Genomic DNA, 16,064 nt, shown 5'->3' with positions numbered 1-16,064 from the left:
CTGTTGTCTGGTTGTTCCAGTGGATTAGGATTGCTGTGATAGAGGTACGAAAGTACTATCCGAGATATCCTGGTTGAGTATACATTCATATATGTGTTGCATGATTATGTGGTGCATTGATATATGTCATATGATGCATGCTATTATGTCACGTTTATTACTGCACGTTGCATTTCATGTTGAGCCGTATCTCCTTCGAGATAGCCTTTGCTGTTGAGCTGTATCTCTTTCGAGATAAGCTATATCTTGGGGCCGCTCAGCCCTGTCTTGTGGACGCATGGACACCGAGAGTACACAGTGGCCGACGGGTCGGGAGGGCTTCGGTGGTCCGGGACATTTTAGGTCCACGTCTGTCTTGTAGTGGATGCAGTGACCCAGAGGTTGGACCGCGCGGCACTATCCACTTGGCGCCTCTAGACTGAGCATTGTTGAGATCCTTTTGTGATTCCTGTTTCTTGACTACCCCGGTATCATGATCATAGCATGTGCATTTCATATAGGTCTGTATACTCATACTTTTGTACTGGGCGTTCTTATCGCTCACGTCCTCGGTTTTGTTTATCTTGGACACCCCATTCCCTCGGGGCAGGTCTCAGGTTGGATGGTTCCGGAGGAGCAGGAGGAGGACGTTGAGTAGCCGGTTGGTTTAGTTTCGGTATCATTTGATTCGATATGGTTGTACCAGATATTCTTTACCTTATTTTGAGTTGTTCTAGAGTTCGTTTGGGTTGTATAACTATCATTTGTTAGTTGTTTCCGCTATTATCTCTGATTAGTAATTATTAAGTTAATTGCATGCTTAGTTTTCAATTAGTAGGTGATTCTGGAACGGGTCACTACAATACCAAAATTAATCAAGCCCAAAAGAAGGTTAGAAGAAGCAAATCAGATAAGAAATAACATTAATTCAAAATTTGTGTGAATATATCTGTAGTGTACCGTACTTTTACCGTTCAAAATTTGCGGAAAAATTTAAAATTTTCTTAAACATAACATAACTTTCAAAGTTTGCCATAAAATATCTCAACCAAGTCCCCCATAAGACATGGTTGCTCAAAATAACTTCAATAAAATTTGCTCACAAAAGGTTTGCTCAAAATGTTTCCCTCAAAACATGAAATCAGAGTAAATTAACATTTGCATAAAAACATAAACATTGCGGTCCTCGGGTTAACCTCCCGCTCAGTCCAAGCCTGCCGCTTGGTCGCCACCTCCTGTCTCCTCATCAACATACTCACCTGCATCGATCAAGTCTAGTGAGTCTAAAGATTCAACACGTATAAACTGGGAAATAGCGAGTACTACATAATAAAACCGCATGCAACTTTAAAAATGGAACATACATACTTGAACTTGAATTTAACATTGTAAGGCTCGAGATTTTATTCCTGTAATCTGAGATTAATCTGAAATGATTTATTCATTAATCGAGATGATTATAAACGGAACGGATAAGATCGGGAGAGCCGAATGAAGAAATCACATTAAGTGTGAAGAATATGATCGGCGCATATGCGCGAATTGAATGCGCGCACATGCGTGGGACGTCCAGAATGTTTGGCGCATATGCGCGACGTAGATGGCGCACATGCGCGGGACAGACAGAATGATTGGCGCATATGCGCGACGTAAATGGCGCATATGCACGAGCAGACAAAATGCTGGTGCGAGCTACCGGTGCCTATGCGCGAATTTGTGCGCGCATATGCGCGCAACGTGCAGAACATGCACAACGTCACTTGCCCTTGTATCATGCAACATATGTATATATATATATATATATATATATATATATATATAGATATATATAAATATATATATATATATATATATATATAAATATATATATATATATAAGCATGCGAATTCCTTCATAAAAAAAGGAAACGAGGGCCAAAGAGATTTTCAGATTTTAAAGCATAGATTTGTGATTTTGTGAGATCCGTCCGTTTGATTTTGAATCCGACTTCAGTGCTGTATTCCTATCAACGCAGGCTACAACTGGACGTAAGTTTTGTTACGTTTAGACATGAATTGAAATTATGATATTGTCAGAATTGAATGTGAATCAGATATGGTGTTTCTACTACAGTAGACATTATAAAATTGAAATCAGATTAAAGAATAGACGGTTTATACAATTGTTATGATTTTCAGAGTTGAATTGATTGAGATTTGATATCAGAGTTGTATTGTTATTCAGATTATGAATTGTACTGATGCTGATTACGAATTCTGGTATTATATCTGTGATGTTGAGATTGACGGGATTATCAAGACTGTATTATTATGCCGTCAAAACATCAGTTGATTTAGATTGATTAGATTCAGTAATGATTTCGGTTGTATCGTGATATAGTTGATATGAATTAGATTGTACCTTGTTCAGATATGGATCAGATTATATACTGATTTGAGTATTGATCAGAACAGGTTTTGAATTGAGTTATATACTGACATTGTAATGATACGATTGTCATTGCCAGACCGGGTATGGACAGATCAGAGTACAAGACTTCGTCTTCGTCAGACAGGAATTGAGTTATATACTGACATTGTACTTATTTACTGAATATTTTTCATCTAAGCTGATATTAAGTTTAATTTTGTTTATACTAAATCAAGGTCATACCGTATTTGTGAAAAATAATGTGGAAATGAACTGAAATTTTGAAATAATAAATTTAGAAAAATGGAAAAAATTAAAATGAGAGTTGTTCAAAAAACTGAACTAAGTTAAATTGAACTTAAGATCTTCTACTGAGAAAGCATCAGTATATCAACTACGCTACATGAACTTTGTTACAAAAAATTGACATTTTAATATAAGTAAAATAAAAACAGATTATGATGTCAGATTTTTTTGTTTTATTAAGAGGAAACTTATTAGTAATAGTAATAGATGTAACTTTATATAAAATTTCTGTATTTAAAACTCCCATATGAAAATTTTATTATTTTCAAGATACTTTTAATAAAATTTCTGTATTTAAAACTCCCATATAAAAAATTTATTATTTTCAAGATACTTTTAACACAATAATGTCTTTTATTTTTACCTTGAATTTGGTATAAGTTAAAAAAATAAAACGTGATTGTTAGAAATAGTTTATTACATTTTTTGAAGCTTTTGCTATTCATATTATATAAGTGTTTTCACAATCATACTGGACCAATGGATTTGACGGAGAACCGATCAAGTGTCCGATCCGGTCATAGCCCAAAAATTGTTTAATAGTTTTTTTTTTAAAAAAAATATAAATCTTAAATTTAATATTTTGTTAGAGATATACAAATGATTATTTGAAATTTGGACTTTGTTAAAAATTATTTTAGTAGCGCTAATGTTTATTTAATGTATTGTTTTTGTTTTAAAAAATATATATAACAATAAATATATATGTATATAGTTATTTAGTTTTAAAAATTTGGTAAATATATTTTTTGTATATTTAAATATATCTTTTAGGTTTTAAAATATAAAATATATTAATATTTATATAATTTAACAGTATTCATGTTTGACCATCCGATTAAACCCGTCCAACTTATTTGACCGTTTTTTAAGATAGACCTTATCGATTACCCGTCCGTTATAAAAACATTGATTCATATTATTTAGTATCTTTTTACATGAGTTAGTTTTATCTCATCCAATCAGATATTAACAATCAAATTCCCATAATCTATTAGAATATATCATACAAGATCTCTAAATTTGTCCCTCTTTGTGGCACCTGTGTCTGTACGAGGAAGAGTGGCAAACAGGTTGTTAGATTCAAAGATTGGTTTTGAGATATTTTTGGAAAACAAAATTTCGCAAAGTTTTATTTGTAATTGAAAAAAATAATATTTGATTAACACATTTTTGGATTATAATTAATTTTCACATTTAATTAGATTTTAAAATTTTATGACAGAAAAAAATAAAGACATGTTTTAATTTCAACGATGTAAGGTTTATAATATGATAAAATAAATACAAGATTTGTTCGAACGTATAAATCCTCTCAAGATTTGGTGACTAAATTTGAATCCAAATATAATGGTTCCTATTTAAACTTTGGATCAAGAATTAAAATCCCATTCCTAAAAGTACTCTATCCTATCGTATCCTATTCCAATTGGAATAATTTAGATTATGGTAACATTGTGTTCAATAAATAGTAGCTTATATATCACATAAATCTCCCATCCGACCATTCAAGAAAACACACGCGTCTTCAAATGGCATCCCTCTCTCAGCCGCAAGCGATGGATTATCTTCCCGCTTACTTTCAGATTCCGTTTAGTGACCTGCGGAGGATTGCTCCGTCGTCTGTGGTCGACATGGTGGTGCGATATCATACCAACAACCCGGGCCAATATCCGGATCCAACTTATGATAGTTACTACATGAATCATGCTCCCACGAGTTCTCTGGAGTGGAACATTCATCAAGAGCAACTTTACTTGAATATGCTCGGTCATGCTGCAAGAAATTCTTATCCTGTTTATTATTCCACCATCAATCCGATGCATACTACTTCATCTTTCAATCCACACGTTGCGTATTTTCAGGAAATCGATCATCACCTGATCATCGATGATTTTGATCTTGTGGAAGAATTTGAGGATTTGGAATGGTTCTCAGATGATGATGTTCAAGAAACTGCTACAGCCCCCGACTACATAGTCGATCAGAATAGATCGCAAGACGACGAAAGATACAAAGACTTGAAAACAAGGAGAAGTAGAGAGGAAGATCAGATACAAGAAAATATATGCGTTGTGTGCCATGATGATTTGTACCAAAGCGAAAACGACGATGAGACGATTGCGACTCTGAACTGCGGCCATGAATATCACATACATTGCATCAAACGTTGGCTGCAACAGAAGAATGTTTGTCCTCTCTGTAACGCCACGGCGCTGCCTCAAGACTGATGTGCATCTTGACATGGTTAGATAAATTGTTAGAATTGTTAAAATTTAAAATTCTATGTTTCATTGGTACTGAATGTTTTCGTGATTTTTGGAAAATATAAAGCTCGATTTTTATATTAGATTGGAGAATCTGTGATGAATTTGTTTGGACATTATCATTAATTGATAGCTCAAAAATAATATTATAAATATAAATCTATAATGCAGTATTGGAGTTTCTTTTTTAATTTATGGGTTAGCAGGACTTTGCCGATCTCAATTATTTGACTATTCAAAATTACGTTATATTAATTACTTCATTTTTTTTTACCTGTGATATAAATTTAATATGCCGATTTTTGGTTTTATTAAATATTTTTGAAGAATCTAAATATTGAATCTATTTCCTTAATCCCATTATCTGCTTTACTTTTTAACCCCCAAATATTTCCATTACCGTTAGGTTTGCTTCCTCCTATCAATTTCGTAATTCCAAATACGAGAAACGTGATATTTATCAACCAAGAGTCTATTAAATTAAAGATATTTGAAATCCAGTATGATTTTTACTAAATTGCAAGAGGCATTGGATCTAAAAGTCCTCTTGATTCAGTTTATCCACACGATTATGATGTACCCTTTGAAATTAACGATTTTCGAACTGCTCGATCCAAATGCACCATTTGATATTTTATAATTTAATAGGTATTTCAATTTTTGTTATTTTTGTTTTTAAAAAATAAGTAGGTGTTTTGTAAGATGATTTTTGCAGTTATTTATATATTTGAGATAGTTTAACTATGTCCATGTTTAAAATAAAAAACGTTATTTTTGACATAAAATATAATAATTTTCATGAGTTGAGTCTGTCTCACAAAATTAATATATGAGAAATTGTGTTTTGAAGTTTTTTGTGCAAAAAATTTAGGTACCAATAATATGTAGGTATTAATTGATTGATATATATCTTTTCCATGGTCATTTTTAGATAATTTTAAAACTCCCATATAAAACTATTTTATTTCCAGATACTTTTAATACATTAATTATCTTCTTTGTGAAATATATTATCAGATTTTGCGAAGCTAGTGCTATTATATTACCTTTACACGTGAGTTAATATGTGTTTATCCAATCAAATATTAACAATCAAATTCTCATAATCAGATCTCAACATTAATAATGGGCAAAAACTTGCGTGAGACGATCTCACGGGTCGTATCTGTGAGACGGATCTCTTATTTGGGTCACTCATGCAAAAGTATTACTTTTTATGCTAAAAGTATTATTTTTTATTGTGAATATGGGTAAGGTTGACCCGTCTCACAGATTATGATCCGTGAGACGGTCTCACATGAGACTTACTCTTAATAAAAATATGATTTTTTAAAACTGTCTGAATTAATTATTTACCTTATTTACAATTTAATCAGCCATTAGAATCTCATTCCTTATAGATTTCTTCCTTATGTCCAATTCCTAATTTAAGATTGCATGCATTGAATGCAACGATCCTATTTATTATTGCTATTTTATTGTTTTAACCATTTCAAATATTTGATTTTATTTTATTTTAAATTTTTTATTTGTCATTCAAATAAACTAGGTATGGCCACCTCAATTGAGGTGTTTACCCAGATTTATTGTGCAACAAACGATCGGTTTTTAATATAAAAAAGATAAATAAGTGTTTATATTTGTATACTTAATATTTCGGAAAAATTTTAATGCATTATATTGTATAGATAATGGTGTTTATAAGAAATCAGGTATAAATTTCGTTAAAAAAAATATACACTACAAACGAAATCTGTAATGCCCAAGATTTTATATCGTGTTAAATTACGATTATTGATTTTTAATCAAGATGATTATGAAAGGGATAACCGAGACACGAAATGATATCATGTGTGAAAGTTTATGTGCGAGGACAGTAGCATCGGCGCACATGCGCGACCGGATGCGTGCACCTACGCCAAACAGGCAGAAGACCTCGCGCATTTGCGCGGAAGATGTCGCGCATATGCGCGAAGCCTATGCGAGGAACTCCAGAGAGCCTCGCGCATATGCGCGTAGATGAGTCGCGCATATGCGCGAGGCGATGTGTATGATACGCGCGGAGGCCGAGTGTCTCGCGCATATGCGCCGATGGAGGTCGCGCATATGCGCGAGACGTGTGCTACAAAGAATAAGCCACTTGCTTTTAAGCATGCAACATATATATATATATATATATATATATATATATATATATATATATATATATATATATATATATATACAACTCATTGTTCAACAATGAAAAAGGGAAGGAAACGAAGCTCCGAGGAAAGAATTGCTCTTGAATTTCAGAATTTGATTTCAAACAATCCGTCAGTTCAAATTTAAATCCGAGTACGGCATTGTATTCCTAGCAACGACAGCTACTACAAGACGTAAGTTTTGTTACGTTTTGTTAAGATCCGAAATTATGCTATGTCCAGAATCAGATACGATTCATATATAGTGCTCTTGATATAGCATACATCATAGAATCGAAGTCAGATTAAGAAACAGATTGAATTGTGGAATAGCATACTTCTTTATCGAAACCATCGAAAAAATCATCAGTACTTGTATTCAATCTAGTCTCTATTGATCTTTGTTCAACACTGGCATAACCATTATTATTTGTATAATTGTCAACCAAATTATAACACATTTTTTGAATCTTTCTAACAGGTTCTTTAAAAGCAATCTCTCTATGTGTTCTTTTGAAACAATACTCAACCAACTTTGTCTTATATCTTGGATCTAAAATAGTAGCTATTCCCATAACTCCATGAATATCACACCAATACTTCTCAAATTTGGAAAGCATCCTTTCAGTCATAGAAGAAATTACCTTGTTAGGATATGTGGTCCACTTGAGCAATGAAGCTTTAATTTCACAAACCTTGTGAAAAAAGATATTTTTCAATTTTTGAAGTCAAACATGGAATAAACTTAAAAGTGGAGAAGATGAGAAATTGAATGAAAAATAAAATAGCGGTAAAACCTTGAAACGTAAAAGTGCAAGTGAAAAGGAAGAGAAAAGAAAAAGTACTGATTTACTTGGATTTGAGAAGATGAATCTTTAATATAAATAAGTATAATTACTATATATACATATATATATATATATATATATATATATATATATTTATATATACTAATTTAAACGAGTATTCGGGTCGGGTGTGAGTCGGATTATATCAAACCCGCCTCCATACCCGAACCCGAAAATCTCCATACCCGATTACCCAATTATTTAATCGGGTCTACAAATCCCTCCATACCCTCTTCTATTCGGGTCGGGTATCGGATCCTCTAACGGGTTCGGAGGAAATTGTCATCCCTACATTTAAATCACATTTATCATATTTTTATTTTGTTGGATATTGGCAGTGTTGTTAAAACTGAAAAACAAGCTATAACTAGACTGAATCTTGCTAGCATAATATTAAGAAAATCTAGACATGATAACAACATGATTATATTCTATGAAAATTTTTAGATATTACATATTTAATAAGTACAAAATGCTTAGTTATATTCACAATATTATAAACTTATTTTAATCTTTGTTTCCGACCGTTGGATTGTACCTGAGGAAAATAAACCCGATAACAAAGTGATTTAATTCCTAGTGTATTTACCAGTATCTAACCGTAAAAATTTAAACGATTTTAAACAAAAGTATTGAGAAAATGTAAGCATATGATCTTAACCTATTGAGAACTAGATAACTTATTAGAACAAAACGTTTAGAATTTATAATAATTATTTCGTCAAACATTAAATACAAACTATTGAATGTCCCCACTCATAAACGTTAATAAATTTGGATAAGCTACATTATCTATTGACTATTATTGAGCATATCCACAAGTCAAAGGTCATGTATAGCATCTACCGATCAAAACCGGAAACCAGGTAGATACATCAGACATTGGCAAGTTTATCAATAACATGTCAAGTGATGCACATCTTCAAATGGTCAATAATAGCTATGTCAACAAAAAAATTTGGTCCATCAATAACAATAATAGGTTATTTATGTATTGTATTGTAGCGTAACGAAATTAAAGCGTCGTAAAGAATAAATAAAAACAAGTTTCATGAACGTTGGTTTTGTAAAACTTAATCCAAAGTTTCTAGTAGGTCGATATAGATATTTTTTAATTGAACGTTTTCTAGATGGTAAGATAAATGTTTAGTATTTGTTTAATGTACATACTGGATTCAGCGAATAATGTTGATATCTAGCTCTGTTTTTATATCGGCTGCGTAGTCTAGCAGAAGAAGAAGCTTTGATTCCATATTAAGTACTCTACGCAAGATAATGGCCCAAACTGGGTTCAAGTAAAATAATTTTATTAGTTCTTTGTCTTCTTTTTGAAATAGACTGTTGTAGTAACATTGGCTGCAGTTGATACATTCACAATAATAGTTGTTTTCCATTGAACTTGGTTTAGAAGAAGTTCGTGTAGATATTTGAAAAGTATTCATCGTTTGGGCTCATAATAAATTCAAAGTTGCTCCTGCTACTCAGCCTAGAGCCTTGAGCATTGTACAAGGACTGCCCAACGAGGTTTATTATGCTCGCAAGAGATGAAGAAATTTTCAAATACCTACTTGTCAAATAGAAGAAAGTAGATGAATTTATATATGTTATATGAAGTAGGGTGAGTCATAAATAGATTATGATACATGTTGCGATTGGTTTTGGCCACCTCAGTACAAGTAGATTAGTCATTTATAATTATTGACAAGTGGTATGGTATCATTCGATCCTTATATTTCAGTTATTATCATATTATAAATAAATTATTATTTCGGCTCATGTACAAAACATGGCTGAAAACATGATTTCCTATAGTGCCAACTGTCACCACTTGTCATAAATTATGTTTTTTTTTTAATTTTCTTGGAAGAAAATAATTATGGTATTTTAGATATTAGTAGAGATTATGGTATTTCTTATAAAGCCACCACTTCAATATCGACACTAAGTTATAATATTAAACAAATAAAAAATATCTAATTTTAAGATTGTGTTGTTCGTTGATATACGATAATATGTGAAATTAAGCTGACTATAACACACACACAAAAACCTAATTTAACCTATGCTTTGGCAACACTAAGGGTAATGGGCAAGCCAGGGTAAAAAAGATAAAAAAAGAGAGTATGCAATATCAATATATTTGGCTGACAAAAAGTCAATATATTTTTATTACATTAAATGAATATTCTTCCACAATTTTGACAAATCGTAAAACTTAAATATACATTCTTAAAAAATATTGATAAATATTAAGATATTATATCAGCATTTGTCCCTAATGTTTAAGATACACCTTTGTCACGAATGTTAACAAATCTAATATCATGGGTTTCGGTGACGGTAACATTGACAGATAATAAATTGACTTATAGTAGAGTTAATATCAATTATCTTCAGGAATTTTGTTGCATATTAGATCTGAAATCGATATCTTTCATGGATATTGACGATCTTTAACTTAAAGATCAATAATTTTCTAGAAATATTGCCAAATCTTTGTTCGAATATCAATATTTTTTTTTAGAAATATTGACAAATTTTAAGTCTTAGATCAATATTCTTAAAAAAATCCTTACCATTTATATGTCTTAGACCTTATATCATATATCTGTTTAGATCATCAAAATAAAATCATGCCATGCTATTTCACGAGCATCCATACAAATTTAAAAGTTGTTTTCTTCTTGAGAACAACCAAAAGTAAAACATTTGCGCTGGTAATAGTTTACAAATTTAATAGGAAATAAATGGGAGATAAAAGAGATCTAGAAATACTCGTAGCTATATTATTCATGACTAAGACTACTATAATGCTACGTTTGGTTCAAGTGATAGGATTATTGAATGATTAGCACGTAAATGATAAGCAAAATGATTATTTACAGGTTTGTATGGTATGCTGTAGACATTGTCTTGTTTGGTTTGATTTTGAAGGGCAGGATTAACTAATAAATTATCTCTGTACTACCCAAAATACCCTTTCAGAGATTTTGCCTAATTTTCAAAGTTAGACCCACTTTTTTCTCGTAACCTCACATTTTCGTCGACTTCACTCCTCCAGCAACTATCTTGCAAGAAAACCCTAGGACGCCTCACCGTAAACATCTTCGCTTAGATGTGATAATTCTTCCCCAAAATGTGTGGATCGTGATGCGTTCCAGGTGATTCCAACATCCCAAGGATTCAAATTTGGGTTGTTCACGTTCATACTCGTTCGAAATCGAAGGAAAATTGTGAGTATTTCTGGTTGAACTTCACTATTTCTCTGAAATGTTGTTTCCTTTTCGTCCCGTTAGGTATATAAATGTTGAGAAAAAATGTGTTTGCGCTTTCTACAACCCTGTTCTCCTCAAATTTCATTCGTTTGAGAAATAATTTCCATCTTCGATCTAGAATTTTTGAGATGTAATACTTTCTCTGTGTTCTACAAAATATGCTGTAGTTGCGTAGGGATTATTACTGTATAATTTTCTTGCAAGGGCATGTCTATACCTCAGTGACAAATATTAAATTTGTTTCAATTCATCTTTTCCATAGTTTTCATGGATGTAAAGGCACCACCACAATGCGAGTGCGGGAATAAGTATATGCTATTACGTCAAGCTGGTCAACACTCAACCCAGCCGGGGCACTATTATTTTATATGTCCTGCCGGCTTGAATCGGAACCGATTCTTTTGGTACGATGAGTATGATGTGGATAAAGTACAAACTGCATCAAACTGCATATGCAAAAACATAGTACAAACTGCATCAATCTGCATATGCATCAAACCGATTCTTTAAATTTCAAATGTGTATCAAACTGCATATGCAAAAACATAGTACAAATTCAGACATTGTAACGAGTATAGTCTTCTGTGGTCGGGACAACCAAATTTTCTTCTTTCAAGTCGACTTTCAATTCTTCTTCACAAGAAAATCAGCAGAAAGTACACCGAAAGCACTGATAGGCTTACTAATCGATTCATACATTAGGAGCTACGACAGAGTCTTAAGTAATAAGTTGAGAAATTTGACTTCAATTCATTTGCTCGCATAAGCCGGAAAAAAAATTGAAATCGACTAAAAAATTCGGCATAACCAGAAAATTACAAACGAGAAATACTACTGTCTCATGAAACACGGCTAACACAAACACTAGACATGCAACGAATGAAGTGAACTCTGCCAACCAAGTAGAAATATCAGAAAATCGGCAGAAAAGGAAAACATAAAGAAAGCACGTTCACCGACACAGTGACAGATTCTTAAAATCGGAGCACAATTTCGCGAACTACATCCCAATATATAACCTCAGAAAATTTGAAATCAGCTACCGTCTCTGCAAATGCAAGGTTGAAACAAAGAAATTTAAACAGTACAATAACCTGTTGACACAAGATTTGAACGCGGGTACAAATTTTGACGGAAACACTTCTTTCTTCCTTCGTACGTTTTTGCAGGTTTGGGGGAAGACTTTTATGCTGGGCTGCTGGGGAGGGGAAAAGGGTATTGTAGGAAAAAATCGTGTGATACAAAGCAGGACAAATAATAATGGCCTCAGACATGGGTTTATTTTATGTGGCCTAGTACACTTTAGTCCGTTGCAGAGTGGATTAGGTGGTTTTAGTTGAAAATGAACCAAACATGGGCTACAGCTGGACAAAATCAATCAATCCTATTTAATCAGGCATACCAAACGCTACGTAATAGTCTTGATCATAAATCTATTTTGAAAAGGATCTTAATCATCTTAAATTTGTAATATATCAATCAATACTTCTGAAATAGTAAAAATTTTGCGGTTTTGACGTTGATATTTCTGAAGAAATTTAATATTTTATTTTTTGATTTTGATGTTCTTAAAATTACACCGACTCTATTTTTTTATTGATATTTTAGGAGAATATCATGTTAATCCTTTCGAAGAACTCTCATGTATATACTGATGTTAATCTAAATTTAATATTTGTTAATACTAACCACACTCCCTTTGTAACTTACAAGGAGAACAGAAACCAGTCAAAAACAGTAGTTATGTTTAAATCACACCCTAAAAAATTTGTCAAAAATCATTTAAAATCAATAGTAAAATTCTTATCTTAAATTCTAATAATTCCATCCAAAGGCAACATGATTTCTAGAAGCTGTGGGTTGCCACTACCTAAAACTACAGTAAATCCAGTAAAGTCAGAAAGATAAATCTAAGGGAAACATGTGGAAAAACTGAATCGCTGAAATCAGGGAGCATTTCATATAACCCTATCCAAGCACACCTTATAAACTTGGTTATTAAAAGGTAAAAAACTAAAAAAGGATTGTACAATAACAGTTGATCGAACCTAGGAAAAAAATAGCCAGACCTGATTGTGAGCCTATTCAACTATGATATTTCACTCATTGCATGAACTGAGAGCATATGCACTAATGATATTTCACAAGAATCACAGGAGATCATAAACAAATCTCAATACGTTCAAAAGCATGCGAACATAAATTACCACATTTGACCCATATATTTATATAAGGCACACATTTGCCAGAATAAGTCAGGGTAGATGTGCTAGCATAGAATTCTCAATCACACAGATGACATTTTAAAACATAAAGAAAAAAATCAGTCATCAATTTTAACCTGTTTGACCAATTTTGATGAACTTTTTCTAAAATAAAATAAAATACAGCCTTATTCATTCAAACAAGCTATAAATAGTCGTAAGATCAACCTCAAATGCAATTGACATGTATGAGTCTACTTAAAAACGGATTTAATCAAACCACAAATGCGAAAGTCGAAACATAACGAGAACATCATGAGTTCATGAGAATATCTAATATTTATGATGAAAAAAAGATCAAATGATGGAATGCATAATGCTAATGACATCAAGTGGAGAAATCTTACCAGTAGCCAGGAAGGAACGGCAGGGCGTCGATAATAAGGACACAAATAAAAGTAGCGGCTACGGATCCCCAAATGGTGTCATGAGTATCCAATTCTACCGAATGGCGTCCATGGCTAAATGCATGTTAACCATAATAACAATGGCAAGAGTCCAAAGATCTCCTATGCTTGAAACGTGCACGTCGCTTTTCCAATAAGCGAGCAGAGGCACGAAGAAGGAAGCTATGCTTTGCAACAAAGTGTCCAACATTGTTACCCAGAATTATTTTCCGTTGTAGCTTTCTCGTCTTTGCCCAGCCCCGTAAAGTTGAGGATACTTAGACAGAGTCGTTCTACTTAAATCCTTGTCAAGAATTCCCACAACTATTGTGGGCAAAGCTGTGTATATTATCGCATATAACATACTGCTCCAATCAGTTATGGGCCTATGGCAGTGGTCAAAGCGAAACCTGTGAAGAGCACATACCTGGGAGAAACATAGGTTATATGGGTCAGTTTTTTTTTTAACTACACGAGGTGTAAGACCGTGAGTGTGCTCACTGCCAAACAAGGCAAGTTAGAATAATGTATTATGATATGCGACGAACGAGTAGCAAATATCAAGCTGCCGCCTTTATGTTGCAAGCTACGCACAAAGTTGCACCAAATCCTAACTATGATATTTTTTACAGCCTTAAATGTGTCTACTTCTATCCTAATAGTTTCAGTACACGATTCAACTGTATCCAAGTATTTGACCTCATGATTTTTAATAATCTAATAATTGAGCTACTTTTCTCAATTAAAAGTCAAAACAGAAACAAAAATAGGCAACATCATGAGCATCACAACCATAGATAGCATGTTACTAATGTTTATGATGTAAAAAAGACATCAATAAAAAACATCAATCTCCAAACTTGCATTACAAATTAATAGAACAATAATATATTATAAAAGAATCGGTTAAAAAATAAATTTAGTTTAAAATCAGATGAGAAGAGCAAGTGAAAAAAATTTAATTGACTAATGCATAATAAACTTAAGTACTGCTACCGCTTTGACAATTCAAGCTCGGTAAAAATCATGAATCTAGATCATGGATTCTGTGTTAAAACAAATATAATCATTCTCTTTGATCTTTACAACACACAGAATGTGTAGGAAATTTAAGAAACTTCAACCACAAAACCTAAATTATAAATTCATTGCACGTGGTGGGAATAGAAACATACCTGAGAAAGATTCGCCACGACCAACGGAAGAGCCGGAGCGCCTATCAACGTCAACCCGCCTAATTCTCGTGGGCATGAGGACTCACGTCAGTTTCAGTGCTCAGATAGCATTTGCCGTGCACGGCGGTGGGAGCAACCGACGATGCTCGCAGTAATCTGGCCAAGTGAACAGGGACACCGCCAGCGGCTTCTCGGAGCACGAGTGATGAAGCCACTACAAAAGGCTTGTTAAAATTTGCTCAGAAAATGGAGAAATTTGGGTATTATGGTGATGAAGTTCGGAATGAAACAGGTGAGGCGGAGAAGACAACACAACACGCAAAACGGTTGAGAGAGAAGGATGGTAAGTATATGGAATCGGAGAGGAATTAGATGAAGATTCTTTTAATCACATTCTGTGTGTTGTACATAGTTTAGATCACTCTGAACCAGATCTTTTAATCCAAATAAAATTTTTCGATCCAAATTCAACATTTTACAACTTTGTACATATTATTGAAACTGCACGAGGAAATAACATTATACTTGATGGGTAGTAGACCAATTATTTGGTAGGTTAATAAAGTCAATTGGGTTTAGCACAATTGAAGCCCAAAAGAATTGATTATATTTACAGAAGTCCAAGCCCATTAGACGCTCTTAAAAATCTATAAATAGAGGAACTCGGAGACAATTCAAGGTATGCTCTCATTTTCATAAAATTAGTTCTCTGAGTTTTCTTTGGACTGTTTACTGACTTGAGCGTCGGAGTGTCTACGTCGGGAACTCTCCCGACGCCCACTTGAAGAGTGTTCGTGACACAGGTGACGCCCAGCAAATTAACGATATATTGCCTACGTGGATCCGTTTACCAGCCAGGTGAGCTCGTTTACGGGCCAAGTGGACCAGTTTACTACCCAGTTGGATTTCGCGTGCGCGGTTTACTCGACTCATTTATTTTAGCTGCATCAGCTTGGCGCCGTCTGTGGGAA

General features: G+C 33.3%; 1 long non-coding RNA gene across 4 annotated transcripts; it reads right to left on the bottom strand.

Annotated features, from left to right (window-relative positions):
- Positions 1–1,044: 1,044 nt before the first annotated feature.
- On the bottom strand, positions 1,045–15,544 carry LOC140803848 (uncharacterized). Of its 4 annotated transcripts, none has more exons than XR_012111946.1 (3): positions 15,094–15,544; positions 13,880–14,345; positions 1,045–1,238 (listed from the first exon to the last, which is right to left on the bottom strand). It is a non-coding gene; the product is annotated as an uncharacterized lncRNA (long non-coding RNA). The 4 variants fall into 4 exon arrangements; XR_012111948.1 differs by lacking the exon at positions 1,045–1,238 and adding an exon at positions 8,420–8,531; XR_012111947.1 differs by lacking the exon at positions 1,045–1,238 and adding an exon at positions 12,034–12,316.
- Between the last annotated feature and the right edge of the window lie 520 nt (positions 15,545–16,064).

Source organism: Primulina eburnea, chromosome 10 (genome assembly GCF_022965805.1).
Source record: "Primulina eburnea isolate SZY01 chromosome 10, ASM2296580v1, whole genome shotgun sequence".
Classification (NCBI taxonomy): domain Eukaryota; kingdom Viridiplantae; phylum Streptophyta; class Magnoliopsida; order Lamiales; family Gesneriaceae; genus Primulina; species Primulina eburnea.
The sequence above is the reverse complement of the archived record's forward strand: the minus strand, read 5'-3'. Positions and strand labels throughout refer to the sequence as shown.